At 39.5% G+C, this 15,231-nt stretch overlaps 1 long non-coding RNA gene across 1 annotated transcript in view; it reads left to right on the plus strand.

The window, feature by feature from the left end:
- The window catches only part of LOC122814875, a 128,452-nt gene extending 113,483 nt beyond the window's left edge, over positions 1-14,969 (plus strand). Inside the window, exon 6 of the long non-coding RNA XR_006366923.1 lies at positions 14,162-14,969. This is a non-coding gene — a long non-coding RNA (uncharacterized LOC122814875). The remainder of the gene's footprint in view (positions 1-14,161) is intronic.
- Positions 14,970-15,231: the final 262 nt, after the last annotated feature.

Raw genomic sequence — 15,231 nt, forward strand, 5'->3', positions numbered from 1 at the left:
ACCTGGGTAAGATGCAGGTCCTGTTACTTTAATATCTTGTCCACACACCTGTCCATTTAAGGTAGCATTAATCTTCTCCCATGTATTTTTGAATTTTGTTACTGTTTTTGACCTTAATAACCTTTCAGAAAGGTTGTTCCAATTATTCACAGTCTTTTCTGTCAAATAATGTTTTATTTTGCCCCATGAGCTCTTCATCCTTTGTGTAATCTTGTTCTCATGCATGTTATGTCAAGTACTTGCGCTTTAGTAATTTCTGAGGTACTTGAAGGCTTCTTGTGTTCATCCTTTGCCTCCTTTTCTTAACACTATACATGTCAAGCTCTTTTACTGCCATTCTCTATTTTTCTAATATGCTGCTTGCATCATTTCTGTTGCCTTTCTGTGATCTGCTTCACTCCTGTCATTATGCTGATGATGTCTCCATAAATGCATACAGTACTATTTATAAAGTCTTACTGACTGCCATTAAAATGAAATAATCATTTCACATTTCTGTATATGATGCTTGTTTTCTGTATATCATTGCATTCCACTTACTTCCTTGATAATTTCTGACATGCTAGCTTACCTTCAGGCATCTGACATGATCACCATCCCATACTAATTTTTCTGCTGCTATTACTTCTCCTCCTGGTTGGAACTCTATTCATGAGTTTCTCAGAAAAAAATCATTATTTGAATTTTGTCCCTTTAAATTTAGGCTGTCAGAAGGAAAACAAATGGTATTGTTTATTTTGCCCTGAACTGCATTAGGTAATGAATAAATGTAACATAAATTAAAATAGGATCATAGGAGATTACTAGGCTATCGACCCAGAGATCATTTCAAGCCTAGCCGTTTCATCCCAATGTAATACCATAGATACTCTAGTCAATACCCAGGATTGTATTTATTAATGATTGCCCATGTCTAGGAGGGTTGTGGACACTATCCCTGGTAAGAATTTTTGGTGCCCCATCCACTTATCCACGTTCCTTTTGAACAGTGTCATAGAGATGCTCTGTTTCACATGAATTGGCATCCTATTCAAAAGACACAGCAGTCGCTGGGAGACAAATCTGTCCCTCCAGCACATCCTATGCATGTCTCAGGCCATATTTAGGTCCCTGGAACAGGTAGCTCTAGTCCCGTTTGACTTATGGATGTGCAGCAAATTCATTAGGTTTGGGTAGAAGATTGCTCTGTAAGCTAGGCATAAGTTTCCCCTAAGAAGTCTATATGATACTGAGAATAGTGACAGGGACTTTAGTCAGTCTGTGTAAGGCACATGCTGGAGTCCCTAGATCTTCTTAGTTAGAAACCTCTGAGGTCTCTCCAATTACTGCAGGTGCTTTGCACAGTACATGCTGAAGGGGGAGTTATACTCAATTATGGGCCTGATTTGTGATGAGTATAGAGGGTTTATAACCTCCTTCGCTCTAAAGGCGATGCCTTTGCTAATCAAGTGTGCTACTTAGAAAGCCTTCCTTACTACAGTAGACACATGGTGGTCAAAGGTAAGGACGCAGTCTTCTTGTGATCCCAGATCTCATATTGTTGTTAATTTGATAGTGTGATGGGACATTGTTTTTACCAAAGGGAATGATGATGCATTTCTTTGCATTCAGTTTCAGACATGACTAAAACACCAGTTGTTATTCTGTGCAAAACCCTGCTGAAGTATACTGACATAATTTGGGGATTCAATAATTGCACCCAGTTTGCAGACCCTTGTTGCACCCCACTGGTGACAGGTCTGCTGGTTGATGCGGAGTCACCCACTTTGATAGTGTGTGACTGGTTTGTGAGCCAGTTGGCAACCCGTCTTACAACAAAGGAGCTTACATTCAGTTTGCTAAGTTTATTGGTAATGCCTGAGTATGAGATTGTGTAAAAGGCCTTTGCCAAGTCGAGTTATGCTTTGTGCACAGATTTGCCCTTGTCAATGGACCTGGTCACATTTTTGAAGAAATCCACCAGGTTTAGCAGGCAGAATGTAACAAAACAATTGTTAAACATTTATGTTACAGCTCCCAGGCCTGCTCAAGCCTGCATCATGTATTCTTTAAGATATCTTACAGTATAATGTCAAATAACTTTCTGATACAAAGGCAGGCCAGACTGTGCATGGACTCCCTGATATAACGTCTGCTTACTCTCTATACTGACACAGTGGAAATGGCAATAAAATCAAAGAATACAAGATGAAAAAACAGAGTACTGTGTATATTGAGGGTGCTGCTGCATCATGTCAAGGGATTAAGAGAACCAGTATTCATTTAAGAGTCTGCATGCATCTGTGCAGACCTCAAAACAAGAATGAGCATGAAAGAACCAAAGGCAGATGTGTATCCATCTTCATTAAAGCTAAGTACACCTTGAGACTGGTTAAACAGTATGACTCTATTGAGCTACTCCAGGTCCAACTAACTATAGGCAAAATACCCTACCATAGCATTGTTAGCTATAGGTCCCTCACCATGAGCCAAGAGAAACATACCGCCTACCTGGACCTACTGGAGTCACTCACCATACAGCAAAACACTTTGGTCACAGAAGAGTTCAACTATTCTTTCATCAATTGGGTGACATACATGAACACAAACATGATCACCCAGAGGTTCCTGGACTTTGTCAATGCAGATGCGCTGGAGCAGGTAGTATGCACCCCCATAAGGGGTTCAAATGTCCTAGACTTAGTACTGACCAACATGGGGGGGTGGGTCACTGCACCCCCCCCGTCCCCCCATGTAGTGCCCTCCCTTGTAAGGTCAGACCATAAATCAGTTTTGTTCAAAGTAACTATTGCACCTGACATCCCCACAGGAGCAATAAAACTAAGCAATTTTTCCAAAGATAACTAGAATCTACTAAGCGATAGTATAAAAAGTTTTAAACCCCCTGCAAACACAGTCAGCAATGACTTATATGCAGTGGTGTACACAGCTGTCTTGTGTAAACACCTAAACAACTGTATAGACTAGGCTGTAACTGTCCAGCTCAAAACCTGGTCCTCCCAAAAAACAAGCTATCCTGGTGGACCTCAAATATATATAGGTTATATAACAAGAAGAAGAAACTGATGTCTAACATCAAGAGAGAGAGAGAACTGACTCCGCAGAGAACAAATTCCCTCCACACCTTGAACACGCCAATCAGATATCTTGTAAAGCCCTCTAAAACTAATTACAAAGGTAAAATAGCATCCGTAGCTAAGGATAACCGTAAGACATTCTTTAGCTACATCAAAAATCTGAAAGGGAATACCCAGCTATGTGCTGAACTAGTAGTTAAAAGGTACCACTCATACTGTACCTGAGGAAATTGCCATCCTGCCAGCTGACAGATTTGGCACAAACTTCACCCCCCTGTCTCCACCAGCCATAACCCAAAGCATTCCTGACACTAGAGCCCCCCTATATCTCGACAGAGTAGGTTATATCTGCTCTATTCAAGGACAAAAACATGGCCTCAGTGGGACCAGACAACATCCCAGACTACTTACTCAGCAATCTAAAACAAGAAGAAGTGGAACCACTTGACACTCCCCTTAATCACAGCCTGAAAACTGACCATGTTCCAGCTAAATGGAGGACAGCAACAGTAATTCCCTAGCATAAATGGGGCCCATCAACTGACTCGTGGTGCTATAGACCCATAAGCCTAAACAGTCTCATTTGCAAGGCCACGGAAAAAATCATCATGGCCCTTATCAACAAGGGTATAGGTGACCTTCAAACTCTTGACCCAAACCAGTTAAGCTTCTTTAAGAATAGATCGTACTTGCTAAACCTGGTAGACTTCTTTGAGAGTATCACCAAAGCCCTGGATGAAGGTAGGACAGTGCACACCACCTATCTTAACCTAGCCAAGGCGTTTGAAACAATTCCACACTGAGGTATCATTGAGAAACTCTCTCAGTTGGTTATTAACCCTTATGTCACTAGATGGGTAGCTAACTGGCTCACAGACAGAACACACACTGTTAAAGTCAGGGACCTTACCTGTACCAGTAGACCAATCACCAGTGTGCTCTGTGCTGGGCCCATTACTGTTTGGAATCTATTTTTCAGAAGTCCAGGCTAAAGTAGATAACCTGTGGCTTACCAAGTTCACTGATGATTGCAAATTGGGTGTTAACATATTAGAGAAGGGGCTAACACAGATAAACGATTGGTGTCAAAGCCATGGACTAAAGCTAAATGCAAAATGTACATTATTATCCCCTTTGGCAAAGAGGAACACCCTGCTAATTACAGTATTGACAGCACCCCATAAGCTCAAACCCAGTGGTGTGAGAATTAGTAATTCAGGTTGATAGAAATCCAAACTTTGATCACCAGGTTTCCACAGTGGTGAGGAAAGCCTTCTACATTGTGCATTTCATAAATAAGAGCATCGCATTCAGGTCTAAGGAAGTTATAACTCCACTGTACTCGATCCTCATTAGACCAATAATAGAGTACAATGCCCCGTTTTGAATGTACCTCATCAGACACCTGCATAAGCTGGAAAGACCAAAGAGGTTTCTGACAAGGAAAATTCAGGGCCTCCAAACCATGTCTTATGTGGACAGACTGAAAACCATGTTACTGTACACTATATCTTATAGGTTGCTGAGAGGCGACTTGTGCCTAGCCTACGGTGCAGTCTCCGACCCTGCCCTAATGGAAATGCTGTAAATTCACATATCAAATGGGACAAGAGTCAATCACTCCAGGGATCTTAACCTATCTTCTGGCATCAACAGAACATGCTGTAGAGACTGACATATCTCCCAGAGATTGCCACTCCTTTGGAATAGACTCCAAATTCACATAAAACAGTGCCCCTCTCTGACCACATTCAAGCGCTACCTGGACAATTAAATAGGAGACCTCAAATTCATCGTGTGCATAGCTCTCAACCTCTTAGATCAAGAAATCTGGACAAAGCCATAAATAATGGTGGGACAAAGGCCCAAAGTATGGACAATTTTTAAATATTGCTCTTATAAATGTAGAAAATTGATAACATAACATGCTTTGCATTAGCATGAATTTTCTAAAGAGAGTGGAGTCTGAAACTCAAATGTCTGTCATGATTTTCTGACTTCGGTCCTCAATAACATGTCAGTGATTTGCTACAAAACCAATAAGGAAAAAATTAAAAATATGAGACAAAAATTTGGACATTCTGTGAAAATCTCTACAGTTGAGAGGTATGATCTTGGGGCAGCACTAATGCCCCTCATGGGCAGAGGTAGTTGATGCTGACCTTAGACTTGCTCTGCTAATAATGCCCATCTAACCAAGGTCATTAAGGGTAACTCGGGTATAACATGGCTAGGCTTGTAGGGGCATTAGCCTACAAAACTCCTATGAACCTATGAACACGGAACGCCAAGAAATTCACAGCAAGAGCAAAGCCTGAGAAGTGAATCTGGGTAACCATGCCAAGAATACATAACAAAGGGTTATGATCTGAGACTTGATCAAATACCAGTTTTGAGGGCAAAATATAATTTAACTTTCCACAGTGAACAGCAGCACATAGCACATCTTTCTTCCTCCAGGTAGATTTATTTGTACTTAGTTCTTTTAAGTAAGCCAAACGGCATTTGTACTTAGTGCTCGGCAGTTAGATTTATTTGTAACTTAGTTCTTTTAAGTAAGCTAAATGACATTTGCACTCGGCAGCTAACAGATTTATTTGTACATAGTTCTGCATTTGTGCTCCAATTTGGCAGTCTGCATTTACATTTATGGGTACTTGAGTGTTGCTTTTTGGCAGTTAACAGATTAGCTGAACAGTTACAGCAGGTAGATTTATTTCTACTGACATTTGTACTTGGCAGTTAACAGACTTGTACGTAGTTCTGCATTTCTGCTCCAGCTCAGCAGCCTGCATTTACAGATTGGCAGTTAACAGATTTAGTTCTTTTTTTTTTAAGTAAGCTGAATGGCATTAGTTCTGCTCCAACTTGTGGCATTTGTACTTGGCAGTTAACAGACTTGTTCTGCTATGTAACTCGGCAGCCTGCCCTGCATTTACAAATTGTTTGGCAGTTAACAGATTTAGTTCTTTTTTTTTAAGTAAGCTGAAGCTGCATTAGTTCTCCTCCAACTCACGGCATTTGTACTTTGCAGTTAACAAACTTGTTCTTGGCAGCCTGCATTTACAGATTGTTTGGCAGTTAACAGATTTAGTTCTTTTTTTTTTAAGCTTAACTGCATTAGTTCTGTTGGCAGCCTGCATTTACAGATTATTTGGCAGTTAACAGCAGATTTGGTTCTTGTTTTTAAGTAAGCTGAATGGCATTCGTTAACAGCAGATTTAATTGTTTTTTTAAGTAAGCCGAACTGCATTAGTTCTGCTCCAACTCGCGGCATTTGTACTTGGCTGTTAACAGACTTGTTCTGCTGTGTGTAACTTGGCAGCCTGCCCTGCATTTACAGATTGTTTGGCAGTTCATAGGAGTGTACTAGGCTAATGGCCCTGGAGCCTTTACAAGCCTAGCCCAAAAGGTTCCCTGGCAACATGCCGCCCAATGTTATTTACCAGTGCCTCTGTCCGACAGGGCCACTGACGTGATTCCCAAGGTGAACCTTCTACTTCCCATTCACTCGTCAAGATTTCTCTTGAAGATGGCCGGTGAGATGCTCTGCTTGACGTGTAAGGGAAGTCTATTCCAAAGCATAGGAAGTCTCTGGGTTAGGAACCTGTCTCTCCAGCAAGTTCTGTTGATTGTGGAAATTAGGTTGAGGTCTCTGGAGCGTGTGGTATGGAGGGATTGGGATTTCTTTAGATGTAGCATATTTAACAGTGCTGGGTCTGACATGGCTTTGTAGGTCAAGCAGAGATTGCCTCTAAGTAGGCGATATGATACCGAGAAAAGCTGGAGTTATTTTAGTCTTTCCGCATGGGGCAGGTGTTTAAGGCCTAGGATCCTCTTTGTGAGATATTTTTGTGGCCTTTCTAGTTGTTGCATATGTCTAGTGAGGTACATGCCAAAAGGGGCATTGTACTCAATAATTGTAGTAGAGAGAGAAATTACTTCTTTCTTCCTAAATGCAAAACCCTTTGAAATGAGAAGTGCCACATAGAAGGATTTTTTGACCACAGTGCCAATGTGATTGTCAACAGAGAGGTTGCTATCCATTTGTGTTCCCAGATTCACTGGACTACCATTGATGCGGTAGTTCATGAGTACTGTGTTCTTCCCAAAGGGAATGGCGATGCATTTTTTTGGCATTGAGCTTAAAGCCATGGTTCTGACACCAGTCATTAGTCTTTGTGAGGCTTTTCTGTAGAATGTCAACATCACTTGGTGAGCTAATAATAGCTCCTAGCTTGCAATCATCTGCAAACTTGGTCTGCCAGAGTCCCTTGGTTTTGGCTGGACTTCAGAAAAGTGGATGCCAAACAGGAGAGGACCTAGGACCAAACCCTGTGGAACTCCACTCATGATTGGTTGGTAGTCTGACTTGGAGTCTGCTACTTTCACAGTGTGGGTTCTGTCAGTAAGCCAGTTTGCAACCCACCTGTGGCATAGGGGTTGATGCCTAGTTTAGTGAGTTTATCTATGATTCCTGAGTAAGGAATTGTATCGAAGGTCTTAGCCAGATTGTGGTAGGCTGTGTGAACTACCTTGCCTTCATCCACAGCTCTGGTGACAGACTCAAAGAAGTCTACCAGGTTGAGCAGACATGATCTACCCTTCACAAATCCATACTGTGTGGGGTCTATAGTCTGGAGATTCCCTATGTCCCTATTTATTAGGTCCATGATGATGCGCTCCATAGCCTTACATACCAGACTTATCAGGCTAATGGGACAGCAGTTCTCAGGGTCCGTAGTCGCACCCCCTTTGTGGAATGGGATGACTGTAGCAGTGCACCATTTGGTGGGGACAAAGCCTGAAGTGAGGCTGTGATTCAACAGGGCACACAGGTGTGGTGCCAGTTCATTTTGCAATTCATGTAGAACACAGCCAGGGAGTTAACAGATTTAGTTTTTTTTTTAAGTAAGCTGAACTGTATTAGTTCTGCTCCAACTCGCAACATTTGCACTTGGCACTTAACAAATTTGTTTCCGGCAGCCTGCATTTACAGATTGTTTGGCAGTTAATTAACAGATTTAGTTCATTTTTTTAAGTAAGCTGAACTGAATTAGTTCTGTTGGCAGCCTACATTTACAGATTGTGTGTTTGGCAGTTAACAGATGTCATTCTTTTTTTTTTTAAGTAAGCTGAATGACATTATTTAACAGCAGAATTAGTTCTTTTTTTTTAAGTAAGCTGAATGGCATTAGGTGTGTGTGTGTGTGTGTGTGTGTGTGTGTGTGTGTGTGTGCGTGTGTGTGTGTGTGTGTGTGTGTAAGTAACATTCCCCAGTTACGTATAACTGGTGGTTAAGAGTTACCCAGACTCAAACTCTGTACCTTAGGTACAGCTAGCAAGAGCCTAAATTATCTACCTATACCATGACTTATGCCTGGAATGCTTGGCTCATACTTGTGGTCTGTTCCTCTTTAAATGTGTGGTTTTCTGGCAAATCAGTGAGAACTGAATCCACTAAATAATGATAGTCATTTAAGATTCAGTCTTCCTATCTTTCAGGAAGTGCATGGTAATACAAAACATTTATTCTAGTAATTTGTCTAAGATTATACAAGCAATATTTAAAATGAGTCCCTGGTTTTGGCCTTTGTTCTCCCTCCCCCAGTACATTTTGGATTTTTCCATATTTCCTGAGCTGCATAGGGGGAGAGAAGTTTAGTGCTGCGTGTGCCAAATTTGTTTGTGTTTGTAGCACAACAGGTAGAATACTTGCTTTTGATGCAGAAGGCTGTGGGTTCAACTCCCAAAGTATATAAATAGATTGCTGATACTGTACTGTGTTGTACTTTTAAAGGGGGTGGATGCTGCAGTCCTGAGAATGTCCTCTTTGGTGGAGATACCTAGTAACTATGAACCTGTTATCAGTTTGCCATCCATTCCATATTGCAATATTACTATCTTATTTCTTTAATGTAACATAGGCAATTTATTCCTCAAGGGCAACAGGCACTTTATTTGCAGATGAAACAATGAAATATAAAGTTGTTTGCTAGCGGCAACCTGTTCATTAGTTACAGATCTCTTTAATGTGGAATTATTTAGATGACTTTTACGTCTGTAGAAATTGTGCATATTTATTGATACTGGTGGCTTGTAGAAGTTTGAGTAGACTTTCATGATGGAAATGTTCCGATTTGGGCAGTTTTGTCATTACTGGTTCATGCATTTTGATTCATTGCTTACTGTAAAAATGTTCAAAACAATAAATTTAAAACTCACTCTAACAAGTGTGCTGTATTATACAAGGAATATAATTTGATACAGTCAGGAAGGTGTATCAAAGAACACATGTATGTTTCATGTGCAAGGACATATAATTTGAAAACAGCCCAAAGATAATCTTTATCCGCCACTGGCTAGATGCATTTTCTTTGAATGTGGGTTTCAAATCTGTTTCAGTGAGTGTGAGTTTCAAGGGTAGATGAGTTTTAATGCTAAGTCTATTTTCATTGTGAGACTGTATTGCTTTGTTTAGCAGATGTCTATTAGTGCTTGTGCTATAAAATGTAAAATAAAAGTTTTAAATTAAATCCAAATAATCACTGTAGATGTAAAGCAGTATGCACATTACAGTGCTTATGGTAAATGAGGTGAAATAGCCAAGTAATGGGACATTGGAATGGCTGCAGGGGGAGGACTGTGTACAGAGGGGCCCCATTTGACCATGATTTTGTAAGGGGGACGGGTGGCAAACTCAAAGACAGCCTCAGGTGGCACAAATTCCAGTTATACCACTGAGCAGTAGGCCATAGAAAATGACTTGGCAAACTATAATATTCTTTTGCTAAGATTAGAATATTGCCTACCAGTAAATACCCTACTTTTACCATAAAACCCACATACTACAAGTCACCAAAAACAGAATCCTAAGGTTCATCTTCCAAGTGAACATCATTGCTACACATTTCAAAAAAATGGTTAGCATTTACTACAGGGTTTGGGGGGCCATATTTTGGTTGGCTGCTCTTCAGTTTGCATTTGAAAGTTGGTATCCCACAATTCCATTGGAATAGGTGGGGGTTACATAATTATGTATGCAAATTTTATGTTAATCAGTGTACAGATTTTACCTATTTTTCTTGGGTCTTTGTCCAGATTTTTGATGTTTCCAGGTTGAGAGATATGTAGACTGCCATCAAAGTCATAAACCAGTTAGCAAGCTCTGTCAGAAAATCAGTAACCTACTCTCTTATATTACACAAAGTCAAGGACCCATTACCAGCACAGGAAGCAGGAAGAAACAAAGTTTTGTTTTTTTATTCTGCTGCTGTTGTTTGCTGACCAATACTGGCAAATTTAACTGCCTAGCATGACATCCAATATTGACAAATGATGCAGGAGGTGCTTAACATTTGTTAAGAACAGGTCTCACTCTATTGAAGTGCTTAATTGATTTGTCTTTTTTTGGATATTGCAGCACAAGCACCATGCTCTGTGTACTACATTATTATTGCTTGTGTGCTTGGGGAATAAAAACAGTGGTGGGGTGACACATTAGACAACCAACATCAAAGGTACACGTGGCTGTTGAACTCTAAGCTTGGAAAGGATATGTACTAGAAAGATAACTAGAAGCAGAGTAAAGCTAGTATGCAATTCAAAGCCCTGTCACTATATTCAGTATCCTACTGCTAAGAAGTGACCTCTGTCAGGCATATAAGGCATGTACTGATGAATTTACTGTACATCAGCAAGTCAAATGGCATGAAAAGTATTCAGTCTAGGATCTAAACCTCTTCTATAACATCAACAGAATATTTGAAGGGACAGGTATATCTCGCAGTGGATACCGCTGCTCTGGAACAGACCCGCCATCCACATAAAACAAAGTTTATCCCTGTCCATATTCAAGTGCAAACTTGGATCTATGGATGGGAAATGAAGATTTATCCCAGTACTGGCCCTTGTACTACTAATGGACAGATGCAGCTCTCAAATGCTTAATCCCAATTTATCTATGGTATGATCCCACTTATGATCTCACTTATTTTCATTAGAAATAATATATAATTGTCAATCATGGGGTGGGTAAACCGGTATCCAGCCAAATGGGATAGGCTAATTTGAGCACTAAAAAGGAAATTGTCTCGGTGTAACATGGCCCATAAGGACAGCTAATCTGTTACTTACCTATGAACCTATAAACAGATCTCGTGCCCTTCCCTTTCTCTTCTTCCATTTCTTTGCACCGCGGATTTTAATATGCCTCCTTATCTGCCATTGCTATTATCTGAAACTGTGTTCAGGTTGACATGTTTTTTCTATTCTCTTTATCCTTTGCTGTTCGTCTTTCCTTGGAACACTTGGAAAACTCCCACTGATGGCCAATTTGGCTTTTTGATCTTATTTTTCATTGTAATATTTTCAAAGTATGGTATGCTGTTGTTCAAAACATTCACATCATTTTTTTGAAAACATTTATACTTTATGGGGGTAGATGTTTAACTAATGGCCGGGCTTAAAGTTACTGTTGCTGCTAATATCTTACTTGAATTACAATAAGAGATCAGTGTGGCTCCAAGAGTGTCTCATATCTCCTCTCTCTCTCTCTCTCTCTCTATATATATATATATATATATATATATATGTATATACATACCATACAAAAGACGGTGACTGGTTTGATGTGAGTGGCTACACTTATCAGTCTATCTATGACTACAAATCTCTGTGGATGCCTTTATTGAAAAAGGTTTAAAAGTAATTTTCCTTGCCATAGTGCCTTTATCAGGGGTGTTTTTTATTGTTTTTTTACATATGCTGGTCTGTTTGCCCAGTATTAACAACAGGCAAATTAGGAGATGGCATACTGTGCCATTCTGTTAGGAGAAGCTTCTTAAGAGTTATTTATTTATTTTTAAGTACTCAGTTAGCAGCCAAATTTATAGAGACTGCCACAGACTCCAGCTGCTGTATATGGACCATGGAAAAACAGAGCAGAATATGAAATTACAAACCACCCTTGATGAAGGCACCATGGGAGGGAAGGGGAAAATTAATTTTAAAGCTTCCTCCATAAAGGCATCAAAGGATGTTTATAATTATATATATCATAGATAGATAGATAGATAGATAGATAGATAGATAGATAGATAGATAGATAGATTAATGTGTGTGTGTGTGTGTGTGTGTGTGTGTGTGTGTGTGTGTGTGTGTGTGTGTGTGTGTGTGTGTGTGTGTGTACATGTATGGATCTGGCATTTTAGTGAAAACCTATTTATTGTGTTTAATGAAATGTAGTATCCCACATATGCATATAAGATCTCTCTCTCACTTTATATCTATCTATCTATCTATCTATCTATCTATCTATCTATCTATCTATCTATCTATCTGTATTTCAGACTAAGTTAAGTCTCACCACCTTCTGTTTTATTATATACTATAGTAACATAAACATGCAGTACTATCTGCTTACATTGTTATTTGACATGTAAGCACACTGATCAACAGGAAGATACACAGTGACTTTGTACTTATGTAGATAAGGAGTAGCAACACCAATCAAAATAAAAATGCTAACTTTGTATATAGCCAGCAATTGTGAACTGTTTTAGTGCTCTTTGATTAATGCCTCCAGTTTAATTTACATGGTATTTTATATGGAAAATAGAAATGTATATATTACTCAGTACTTATATTGTGACTTAGAACTGACAAGACTTTACAAGAACAAAAGGGACATCCATAATTGTGGGCAGTACAGAGGAATCAAACTCCTATCACATTGCAATAACGTTATAGAGAGGGTGATTGATAAATGGATATGTAGCATAGTAGAATGTAAGATGGTAGATGAGTAGTTCGGATTCAGATCAGTATGCAGCACAACTGACCCAACGTTTGCAGTGAGACAGACAGTTGAGAAGAAGCTAGAGATGAAGAAAGAGTCCAACTTGGAGAATGCATATGACAAGGCCCCAAGAAAGATGATCTGGGCAGTATTGCAGTGGTTTGAAGACCTAGAAATACCGGTAGAATTAGTGCAGACTATGTACAAGAACCCAACACCTCAAGTATGAACAGTGTTTGGCCTCACAGAGGGATTCCCAGTGGGAGTGGGTGTACACCAGGGTTCAGCTCTGAGCCCGCTGCTGTTCATAGTTGTAATGGACTACATTAGCAAACAGGTTTGAGGGGACAGATCAACAAAGTTGCTGTATGCAGATAATGTGGCATTACAGGCAGACTTTGAGCAAGAACCCCAGCAAAGTAAAGTAATGGAATGCAAAACTGAAGGCAGATAGGATGAAACTAAGCAGAGATAAGACAGTGGTAATGGCAGCAAATTTGGGAGATCAGAAGAAGCTGAGAATTGAGATAGAAGGGACGATAGAGGAACAGGTAAATAGCTTCAAGTGTCAGGGAGGGGTGGTTGAGGAGAAGGGAAGCCTGAAAGAAGAGGGCAAAGCTAGAATCAGAGGGGCTGCAGCTAACTGGCATAGAGTGTCAGGTGTAGTCTATGACAGAAGAATACTAAAGAAGCTGAAAAGTAAGGTGTACAAGACAGTGGTGCGACCAGTACAACTGTATAGTGCAGAAACCTGGGCAGTAAAAGCAGAGCAGATGAAGAAGCTAGAGGTGATGGAAATAAAGTGCCTGAGAAGGATGTCAGGATGGACTCTGTGAGACAGAAAAGAAATGAGGACATAAGAGCAGAAGCCAAAGTAGCTCCAATTGCAGAAAAGATCAAAGAGAACAGATGGCCTGAAATTATCCAGTAAAACGACAAAGCAAGTCATGGGCATTCAGAATCGCCAATGAGCTGAAACACCTGATGTTCATAAGGATCATTTGCATATATCCCATGTGCCTCTGATACAAGAGGTTTAGGAGGTCACTCAGTGGAAGTTCTAGCTTTGCTGGAGTTTTCATTTTGTTTTTACTGATTGTTTTTTCAGTGGCCTTCTCACTCATTGTTTTAGTTTGTTGTTTGGGATATTTTCACATATAGACTCTGGCATGGGTTATCCATAAAATGTAAAATATGTTTTATTTTAGAACTTCCATTGCAGAAATGCACACTCTGCTACAGTTCTAGATTCTCTGCCTGTTACGTTTGTCTCTGTATTTTGCAGAATGACCACCCTGTCCTCACATATGCTGCTCTGGACTTTAAAGAAAGCAGAAACACCAGCAGACAGGCTGAAGACCAAGTGGAATACAATGGGCTTGCCTGTGCAAGTCCTTGAAGAAAAGAATGTTGAGAAGAAAAGATAAGTTTAAAGTGGAGGCCTTATTTGATGAAATCATCTATCTAATTTCTGAACAAGCAAAGCATTAATTATCTCATTGAATTATTCATTCATGGATTTATTTCCTCACCTATCTTGGATGAGGTGTATGTTTGAATGTAGTACTAAAGAAATGAATGATATTGCACTTTTAACAGTGATGTTCTTTCCTCCTATATATTATTTACTAGTGTTGATAAACACGTGAAAAAATGTAAGCTGGTTAGCCTTAAATTATTTCAGACTAAGAAATTTAAAAATGATCAACTGCTTGCATTGCTTAACTCTGTTAAAGTATGGAAATTACCATTTGCGTTTATTTTATTTTATCTGCAGTATTTTGTCCTCTCAGCTGTTATCATTTTTGCATTATTTGAATGGCTGTTATTGCAAGGGTACAGTGACAGAATTTTAGCAGATAGGAATTAATACATTTGCATGTGCTGCACCAAAAAAGTTGCTGCTAGTTTTGCTTTTATTAATTTTACTGAAGAGAAAAAAAATTAAAGTCTGTGTCAGGTACTTTTTAACATTCTGCCAGTCTTCAAGAACTGTGAAATAACTGGATGTTTGGTGTTTGATTAAGGCAGTGAGCTAAATATTTATATATGTCTCAGCCCAGTGGAGCAAAAGCATCACAGCCATCTGTACTACAGGCAACCCAGAAGTCCAGCAATGGGTCAGGAATTAATAACATATTTACAGATGTCTGCTAGTGTAGTATATATATATATATATATATATATATATATATATATATATATATATATATATATTGAAGTTAGAATTTATGCATGCCTGGGAGTTTAGCATATTTATCTGAGATACACAGGTAGAAAGTTATGGCTGTGTAACACATATGAATTAAAAATGACCTGTTAAAGAACTTGTTCCTGTACTCCTAAGTTCAGGTA

The sequence above is a fragment of the Protopterus annectens genome, chromosome 11.part0 (genome assembly GCF_019279795.1).
Source record: "Protopterus annectens isolate FY-2018-M chromosome 11.part0, PAN1.0, whole genome shotgun sequence".
NCBI lineage: Eukaryota > Metazoa > Chordata > Ceratodontiformes > Protopteridae > Protopterus > Protopterus annectens.